Genomic DNA, 9,501 nt, shown 5'->3' with positions numbered 1-9,501 from the left:
CTCTTAAAAACTGTAGGGGTCAAAAACCTTATCTGAAAAGGCAGGCACTCCATTTCCAACTTAGAGCATGCATTCACTGGAAGAGAGAAATAGAGTGCTGGAATGACTTCTAGTGAATCAGGCTTTGTCTCTCCTGTTTGTTGTCTTCACAAGCAACAAACCTGCCTCCTGTACAAGATGCATTGTGTATTGTAAAGAAAAAGAAGAGGAAAACATAACTTCTAGCCTGCAGTGACAGAAGAGAGATGGTATGTTTTATAGCAGTTTGTGTTTATCTGAGTAGTTTGGAGAGTGAGTATGGTATGGGAATACTCCAGGATACTAAGATCAGTTTGGCAGTTTGGTAAAGGGGCAGTGATCAGCAGTGGGCACTGTTACCACAGAAGTATAATGTATGGACCCAGGGACTTCTGCCTTGTAAAACTGAAAGCCAAGCTGCTTGAACCTGTAATAGGAACATGGAAATTTTTCTCAGAGAACACAAACCAGAATACTGTTTACCAATCAGTATGATATTTGTTGTACGCCATGACATTTTCCTGTCCTTGTATGGAAGGAACACCCTTAAAGAGCAGTCTGGTTTCCTGTCTTAATGGAAAATGCCATTGTCAGTTTAATTTTCAAAGACGTAGAAATAGTCAAGATTAAAGGAACACAAATTTTCAGCCACAAAAGAGAACTTAGAGAAGGTGAAGGCATCTTAGAGTCACAGAGACATGCAGAACACCCCTCACAGATGTTGCTACACACCTCCTGTCTCCTGCATTTGGCATACATACAGCTAAGGTGGAACTCGGATGTGCAAATGCTCAAGTGGGAGCTGGAGGATTCTCACGTATGCTTCAGGCCATGGGACCATTCTCAAAATGAGGGCTCACTTCACATTCAGTAGGAACAGACTGTTTTCACTGGAGGTGAAATTTCAAAGTTGATTTCTGACTTTAATATTTTGTTGTACAATCTGTACTGCAGTGTGAATCGTGAAATTAATCAGTAACAAATGATTTTAAATGCTCATATTCTTCATGCCAAATTGCTACAATTTTTATAATATTTAGGAAAATCTTCATAAATTCTGAACATCAAGTAAACTAATTTTGAAAAGTTCAACTATTTACCTGTGGAGCTTTATTAAACTTATTTTAGGACAAACAGAACAATTGTCATTAACTGTATAAACTTCACAAGATATCTTAACTTGTCAGTAAGAAAATTCTGGCTAGAAGTGCAAAAATGTTTTCAGATTCAAATGAGATTCTTGACTATTCTAACATGTATTTTTACCCTTCATATAATAAAGAAGAGAATAAACTTGGGAGGAAATAAAATCCAAATACATGCTTTAAAGATAGAATTAACATTTGTTAAAGAAGTAAAACATACTATATCACCCCCACACATGCACCTTGAGGAACATAAAATACTCCCTCTGGGGACTGTGCTCCTCATTATAGGGAACTGAATCAGCTGTTGCCCCTTGGAAATGTTGCATACATTTTCACACTGAAAAGATAGGTGAATAGCTTAGGTAAGTTAACGGAAGCCACAAGAAAGTGAAGCTAACCCAAACATGAGACTCAAAATTGCAACTTAACTAAGTTTGGCTTGAAAGATGCCAGTTATTAGCCACCACCGACTCTCACAAACCAAAGTTTTATTCAATTGCATGTCCTGGGAACTAAATACATTAAATGATATTGCAGAGCTACAAAAAAGGCTTACAAAACATTATTAAACAATATTTTATCTTCTTGTTTGTTGTGTGGGGTTTTTTTAATCACATATTTTATTGATTGTCATTAGTATGCGAGAGAGGAACATAATGGTCTTTAAGCCTTGTTTTAGTTCTCTTGAAAGCTGATGATGAGCACAACCAAAAAGATGAAGGGCATCATGACTGAACAGAGCGTAATTCTAGGTGTATCTGACCTGAAATGTACATGAAGTAGAATTAAAATCTAGATTCCTGCCTTAACTAGTCAGGAGTATCTCAGATTTCATACCAGCAGTACATTCACTTGGTACAGTAACTCATGACAGTACTTAATTATTAAGAATATCTTTAATCTGTATGATCATAATTCAGAGCACAATAGGAATACATAAATTACTTGCCTTTTCAGTCAATGTCAACTGACTTTTTCAGTCAATGGCAATTCCTTGTATTAGGGAACAAGAATAAAGCCTTCTGCCTTTTTCTAATAAGAGGTGACTATAGCAGGGTCCTAGGAAGTTCATTTGGTTTAAAAAACTATACAACTTCAGGTGTCTTTTGTTGGAATGAGAAGTGGGTAGTTATCCACTGGTTTACCTGGCTGAGGCTTGCAGGCCTGGGATCTGAGGAATATCTCTGAATGCTTCACCTGGTCAAATAAGTTGTAAGAGTGGCTGAAGCAATTTTCTGAAGTTTCTTGGAATGTTGTGGAAGTGCTAATGGGTTAATGTTAAAATCTTTTTTATAGCATCCATGCAAGTCCTGTATTTTTACCAGGAGGCTGTGGAAACAGGATTTCTGCAAGACTAATCTTAAGGACTAGAAATTAGGCTAAGCAGTTGCAAGGGATGTGTCTAATTTTGTGGATCTTGTAAGAACACTTGCATTACAGCAAGCAAGGTTTGACAGGCTGGCAAACTTCCTGTTCACTATCAAATAGAAACTGCATCATTCAAAATGTGTGGATAAATTGTTCTGCCTTCATCTGTTAATCTTCTGCACAGAACAAGAACATGGTATCTTGTCTTTCTGCTTTTGTAGTAACAAGTTTATTTTGCACAAATGAAATAATAACAATAAGACTATACGAAAATTTAATATATTGACAATAATATTTAGAAATGTCTACTAGCTGTTACCTTTCAGTTGCACCATATGTACGGACTGTAAAGAATGCTTTCAAATACAAAACCAGAAACAAATTTTAAAAGCCCTTGTAAGTTATTTTCACAGCTGAGAGCAAAACCAGAGAATCTTGTGAAACTACCCAGTGCCCAGAATCGCCCATCCTTACATATTTAATGAAAAATATAAGTTCTTGATAAGCACGTTAGAATCATTACATTATTAACATCATAAAAAAACTTTTAAAAGTTATAATTAACACTCAAAATGAAGTACATAGTCAATTTTTAATATATTTGCAGTTACAATTACTTTTTCTTATGTAAAAGCAATTTTTTGAGCAGTCATGCATGCAAATGTACTCTACCTTGGAAAAAGCACTTTCTACATAAGACATCCCAGTGGTATCAAGCAGGGATTGTGGAGGTTTAAACAAGAGGTAAACATGTCTCATGACACAAGGGAACATTTATGGCTTTGAGAGAGGTTATAAAAGTTTCCCAAACTGTTTTCTAGATGTTTAGTATAGAGTCATGGGATCAGAATTGTTCTGGTAAGAAAAGACCTTTAAGGTCATCGAGTCCAACCATTAACCTAATACTGCCAAGTCTGCTGCTAAAGCGTGTCCCTAAGCACCGTGTCTGCATGACGATTGAACCACTTCCCTGGGCAGCCTGTTCCAATGCTTCACAATCTTTCCAGTGAAGAAATTTTAACTTGTATCTGGCCTAAACCTCCCGTGGCACAACTGAAACTATTTCCTTTGGTCCTGTAACTTGCTGCTTGGGAGAAGAGACACCCCCACGTTGTTTTCCCCTCAACCTCCTTTTCTTCAAACTAAACAACCTCAGTTCCATCAGCTGGTTCTCAAAGGACCTGTTATTTTTTATTTTTGTAAATGTTGCTGGTTTTTTTTCCTCAAAAGCTATATAAATCTGTACATAGTTCTAAAAGGTAAAGGTTTCTGATAGTTTTATGCATTTATGCAGCAAAAGAAATGTTTTGTAAGTCTAATAATGTGATATGAATGAGGCTAGAAATACCACTGTATTAGCATTTATTTCATCTAGTTACCCAGAAGTAAATAACTAAAACTTACCTCAGCAATAGTTTGCCTTTCTGGAGAGCAGTCAACATAAAAGTAAGAGACTTGAAAAAAATACAAACTTTAGTTTACCCAGGAAACCTTCCAGAAACAAACCTTGTCTGTGTGCTTTAAGGAGTCTGCTTACTACTAATGGGAATAATGGCTACTGCAGCAGTTCTGCACTTCGATTCAGTACTACAGATCCCTTCTTGTGTACGAGTGGTTTCAAATCTTAGTCATCTTGTACACTTTTTCATCAACACTGTACTGTGAACTTCTCTATTCTGCATTTCTAGATAGTGTTTATATTATTTTACATGATGTTAGTTAATTGGAAGGATATAAGTTGGAGTGAAATCCTCCTAGCAGTGGGTCAGTATTTGCTTATAAGAATCTTGAGAAGCACTGTTACTGTTTTTTTTTTCAAATTATCAAGCTAAAGCACCTACCAGATGCTGTCATTTGCATGCATTTTCAAAGATGCCAGGGTGTAGTTCACTAAGGGTTAACTCACTACAAAGTATTTTATTTTGAAATATGTCAGTAGCACCAAAGAAATGAAATGCAGCAATATCAAGGTCATTTCATTTGGAGGCAAGAAGCACCTACTATTATTATTTCTTATTTTATTATCACCTGCAATGTCAGTAACCCAATTTTACTCCCACTGTACTAATACAGGAATCATTGTGGTATTACAAGTGTATGTTTGAAGGACTATGAAAGTCAGTCCTGGCAGCCAGTGATTTTTAAATGCTTACTGATTCCAGATAAAGGAGTTTGACTATCAGACCTCCTGGTTACTTTTTTTAAATAATACAGCAGCTATCTGAGGGCAGACAACATTTTTCAATGTTAGTTTCAGGACTAGAATGCTAGTCCTTGGACTGCTAGAAAAAATTTTGTTTTGGGAGGACAGATTAATGATTGCTCTGAAATGGATCTTTATAGATAACCACAAGTCAAATTAAATTGAGATAGTGAAGACTGTTTAGAAAATCATGGAATCATTCAGGTTGGAAAAGACCCCTGAGACCATCAAGCCCAACCACTGACCCTACTCTACAAAGTTCACCCTTAAACCATATGCCCAAGCACCACATCTAAATGACCTTTAAACACATCCAGGGATGGGCAGCCTGTTCCAATGCCTGACCACTCCTTCCAAAAAAATGTTTCATAATGTCTAGTCTAAACCTACAGTGTTGCAGTTTGATAAGTTTGTTCCATTACTAATTATCTGTGAGAAGAGATCAGCACCAACCTCTCCACAACATCTTTCAGGTAGTTGTAGACAGTGATGAGGTCTCCCCTCAGCTTCCTTTTTTTTCAAACTAAACAGCCCCTGCTCCTTCAGTCTCTCTACATAAGATTTATTCTCCAGGCCCTTCACCAACTTTGTTGCCCTCCTCTGCACTCGCTCCAGCACCTCAGTATGTGAACAGATGAATTTTTTTGTTTGTTTGTTTGCAGACAAACTACATTGTGAAATGTGGAAAAGTCAAGTTTGGTTGGAAGGTTGATCATTGTTAAGGGAGATTTGGGCTTATTATTGAACTCACTAACAGGTGCAGTAGAATCTGTGTGCCAGGTTACACCCATCCCTGGAGGGGCTGTAAAGAACCCATCCCCCAAGTGGTCAAAGAAACCTGACCTAGGTGGGCAGAGAGACTTGGTCCCTCCTCCCAGGGGCAGGGGTCCCCTGGGTCAGAGTCTATTCCACTCCCCCTTCCTGCCCAGCAAGCCAGTTTAAGTGAAGCCATTTTCTTGGTTCGCTCTCTTTCTCCTGCACCTCGCCTGCGTGACACACATACCTGTTACTCTTCTGCTTCCTGCGTTATAACGTGGCTTGCCTCCATGCTGCATCCTCACTTCTGAGAACTGCATCCATTTACATCAAGGAAATCCAATGCCAGCTGTGCCTGATTTTGTATATTTTTTTCCGTTTACCTTTTTCCTTATACCTTTGTAACTTTCCCTGTTGCTCAAATGCTATATATATTTTTTGTTAAAATTACCTTTTTTTCTTCCAAACTAATTCCAGACCATTACTTTCATGATTTTACCTCTCCTTTCTCCTGCCTAATTTGCTTTTATCCTACTGGGAAACAGGGAGAGGGGAGGCAATCTAAATCTGTTGCATTTGGGCTTTTGGACTCCAGGAAAAGATTAAACTACAACAATCTGGAATTAGGAAGATGGGAATAAATAGAATTGTAGACACCTGAATTAAATTTTTGCAGAACTCTGTCTCATGTTGAAATAAGCTGAAGGGCATAAGACAACCTACTGTAGTACTGAAGCTGAAATGTAACAGAGGCTGTTGATTCAGGCAGCACTAAGACAGAATACTTAGCTGGTTGCTGTGATTGTAGTTTTCCGTAAAGAAATTAATCTCAGAAAATCATTGGTCCTTACAAACCATGCTGAAGACAGCTGATTGTATTTCCCATCACTGCTCTGAGATTCTGAAATGTTGAGGTTTATTCACTAGCATTTTTAGCACTCCTTGAAGGAGAATATTAGAGTTGAATTGGAAGCTTGATTCAGAATTTGTAAAGACAGAAGACTTTTGGCAGAACAATCAGGCTACTTTGTCCTTTGATACAGAGCATAGTGATGATTCCATCATATGCACATAGGGGTCTTTATGGCTCTGTACATTAATATAAAGATCTTTGCCCTTTAATCCTGGACTCAAATCAGCTGCATGAATTCTATTACTTGCTGTGGTTGTTTAAGCTGTGCCTAGGAAAATTTTCCACAGATTGAGTAGGAAATTGGTAGAATGTAAATAGATTACCATTGGATGCAGAAGGAAAATAATGATAAGGTCTAAATAATCCCATTGGTCTCATATCTAACATGAAGTTAGTTGTGTACACTAACTCTCTTTTTGATTTCTTTGCTCTAGCAGATACTAACTGGTGTTTCTGCTAGCTTGCTGACCTTGTCCACATTCTTTGTTGTGGCTAAGTACTAGTAAACTCTCTCTCTGCTTCTCAGCCTTTTTCTCTTGTCCTGTGTACAGGGGGGAAGAGGGGGAAGAGGAGGAAGCTGTTGATAACCCCCTTGTTTTGTCCAAGGGGTTTCTTGTGTTGTTTATAAATTGTAAATATACATAAATATTGTATATTTTGTACATATTCATTGCATTTCATATTTTAGATTGTAGTTTTGCTTGTAAATATAGCTTCATTTGCTTTCAACTGAGCTGGTCTGGCAATTTTATGTTGGGGGGTAATATCAACCCACCACACTTGCCAAGAAGCAATCCGTAGTTTGAAATATGCTTACATGAAGGGCTCAGAGATGGATTTACATCATGAAAATTACTAGGAAATTTTCCTACCTGAAAATAAACCACGTTTGACTATATGGGGGTGCTTGAGCAAAACACAAGCAGAATTATCTCAGAAGCCACAAGTCATTTCTGCTTATAAATTAGGCTTGATAAATTTACTGATCTGAGTTAGAAGGAAGCAGAGAAATAAATGTGCCGGTTCTTGGCATCCAGTTTTTTACAGTCCTTCTCCCAAATGCACAGAGCAAACTGAAAGTCTGTGCATCACTATCAATGGTATAGGTGATTGCCATTGTAGTGACATACGGTATTTTCTGCCAAAACTCTGTATCTTCGGAGATAGGAGTACAAGATATAGGGCCTGCCAATGGTAGGTTTACTGATAGGTTGAAGAAGTGAGATCCTCATGGGTGATAGCTGGTAGAGGAATCTAGAAGACTACAGGACAGCTCACCGAAGTAGAAGGTCTGTGCTCACTGCTGAATAAGCTTTTAGAAACATCTAGTATTCTAAACCAATGGTGGGGTTCCTCAACAAGGTGAGGGAGGCATTACCAATGTCTGATGATTCCTGGTAAACCAGTATCTGTGTCAAGGGTTGGGGCTGGACTGGCCACTACACAATGGACAGATGCTCTCTATTAACTCCTCTCCCTCCCCAAAGGGAGAAAAGAAAGAGAATACGGGAGAGAGATTTATGAATTAGAAAAAAAAAATAAACTGTTTTAATTAAAATAATAAAATATGTACAGACCGAATACTGAACCCAGCCTCCCTGAGAGCAATTATGTCACCATCACCTCTAATGCTTTGCCAAAAGTCCCAGACTGGACACAGCTGGGAATCAGATGATGGAACTGGATTCAGATTTAAAGGCAGAATGGACAGAGTCCTCCTCAGCCAATGACCATTAAAGAAGAGAGCTTGACCCTCATGATTCCTCAGCTTTATGCTGAGTAAGATATATATGGAATTGAATATTTCATTGGTCAGTTTAGGGTCACCTGTCCTGGCAGCTCCTTTCTTAAGGTGCAGCTTTCTACTTTTTGCACCTCCAATGCAGTACACAGGATTTAGCAGTGACCTTGGCCTGCAAACCAGTCCTTGGTACTAACTATATACATTGAGTGTTATCACTACCAGAAGCAGACAGTGTCTGTGACCACATGCCATTAATGTCAGAAAGTGCAGTTGCTTAGAAGAGACTGAGTTGAAAAGTAAAATCACCAGTCAGAATTAGTTCTGTTGTAACTCAAACCAAGACGATTTAGATGAAAAAAATAGGAATGAATCCTGGTGTAAGAGCCCCAGTGCCAGTGATTTTAACATGAGTGCTGACTCGAAGTCAAAGAAGAATGGCCATTTTAGGATGCTTAGCCGTCTTTATGGATCATCTGCCAATATCTTTGGCAGGATACTTAAGTGAAAATGTAAAAGGTTTGTCTTGGATGGAAAGGAAAAGCTACTGAAAACAAAACACGATAGAGTCTGTGCTTATTACCAGTTGTCAGACCAGTTTAAGAGGACACATGAGACAGCAAAATAACTTCTAAAATGTTATTAATGCAATTACGGGAACAAATGAAAGCTGATAGTAAGGCATACAAATCACAGTAGTTAGAACTACTAAGCATCTACTCTTGCTTTCTGAGTATCTCAAGGTATTTTAATTACATCCAGATTCTTCTGAAATCTACTTAACTAAAGCATTTGAGTTCTTAGGTGACATATGCAGATTTGAAGCCTCTGAACTAACAGGGAATTGTAATTAATTTTAAACGTAAGAACAAGGTCCAACAACCCATGTTTCTGTGGAATAACACTGTCCCAGCTAGTTTATCTGATATCTTATTCATCTGTGCTCAGACTGATGCTTCAAAGGAGAGTGAAAACAAACACATCTTCACCTCACAAAAAGTAATTTGGCTATTGTGTACTGGGAAAAACATACCTTTCAAATTCTTCCAATATACCTGATGGAACACTTAAGCCTGACATTAAATTACATTCATTTTCTTGTTGCATGTGTTACAAAAATATTGAGGGCAGTGGTCACTTTCTTTTATCAAACATGAAGCAAACTGCCTTCTTAGGTGTCACATTGCAAAACTTTTTTCAGTTTACCAGATCATTTTTGTGATCCTAAATCCTTCTTGAATATTTTTACATTAATATTGAACAGGGTATATTAAAACTGGACACAAATATATTATTTCCAAATTCTGTTCTAATTCCAGAAGATAGATGATGGAATGAAATTAGGGGGGAAAAG

The sequence above is a fragment of the Indicator indicator genome, chromosome 2 (genome assembly GCF_027791375.1).
Source record: "Indicator indicator isolate 239-I01 chromosome 2, UM_Iind_1.1, whole genome shotgun sequence".
Lineage (NCBI taxonomy): Eukaryota > Metazoa > Chordata > Aves > Piciformes > Indicatoridae > Indicator > Indicator indicator.
Note: the sequence above shows the minus strand (reverse complement) of the source record.